The sequence below is a fragment of the Mus caroli genome, chromosome 18 (assembly GCF_900094665.2).
Source record: "Mus caroli chromosome 18, CAROLI_EIJ_v1.1, whole genome shotgun sequence".
Classification (NCBI taxonomy): Eukaryota; Metazoa; Chordata; class Mammalia; order Rodentia; family Muridae; genus Mus; species Mus caroli.
In genome coordinates, this window is record NC_034587.1 from 47,609,100 (window position 1) to 47,610,338 (window position 1,239).

The following is a 1,239-nucleotide window of genomic DNA, read 5'->3' on the forward strand; positions in this document are numbered from 1 at the left end:
AGAAGAATCAGAAGAAGAATCAGAAGAAGAATCAGAAGAAGAATCAGAAGAAGAATCAGAAGAAGAATCAGAAGAAGAATCAGAATCAGAATCAGAATCAGAATCAGAATCAGAATCAGAATCAGAATCAGAAGAAGAAGAAGAAGAAGAAGAAGAAGAAGAAGAAGAGTTTTATGCAAGATTGAAACCTGTCTTGGAGAGAAATTTCTCAAGACAGGACTTTTTTTAAAATTAGATATTTTCTTCATTTATATTTTAAGTGCTATCCTGAAAGTTCCCTATACCCCCACCCCTGCCCTGCTTCCCAACCCACACACTCCTGCCTCATGGCCCTGGCATTCCCCTGTACTGGACATATAATCTTCGCAAGACCAAGGGCCTCTCCTCCCAATGATGGCCGACTAAGTCATCTTCTGCTACATATGCAGCCAGAGAGACAAGCTCTGGGGGTACTGGTTAGTTCATATTGTTGTTCCTTCTATAGTGTTGCAGACCCCTTCAGCTCCTTTGGTACTTTCTCTAGCTCCTCCATTGGGGGCCCCATGTTCCATCCAATAGATGACTGTGAGCATCCACTTCTCTATTTGCCAGGCACTGGCATAGCCTCACAAGAAACAGCTAAATCAGGGTCTTATCAGCAAAATTTTTAGGCAAATGGATGGATCTGGAGGATATCATCCTGAGTGAGGTAACCCAATAACAAAAGAACTCACATGACATGCACTCACTGATAAGTTTATTAGTCCAGAAACTTAGAATACGCAAGATACAATCTGCAAAACACATGAAACTTAAGAAGGAAGACCAAAGTGTGGATACTTTGTTCCTCCTTATAATGGGGAACAAAATACCCATGGAAGGAGTTACAAAGTTTGGAGCTGAGACAGAACTAAGGAACATCCAGAGATTGACCCACCTGGGGATCCATCCCATAAAGAGCCACTAAACCCAGACACTATTGCATATGCCAGCAAAATTTTGCTGACAAGTCAGAACTTTTATAGGGAAGTGAAACATCAAGAACTTTTAAGGGAAGGTGAAATACTAATGGAAAGCTCATTAAAGTAGAAAGTAAGCCATTCAAATTAAGTTTAGGAAGTACCTGTAACTGGCCACATTCACTAGAACTTTCCCTCTCTAAATAATCTACAGATTCAATGCAATCCCCATCAAAATTCCAACTCAATTCTTCAACAAATTAGAAAGGGAAATCTGCAAATTCATCTGGAATAACAAAAA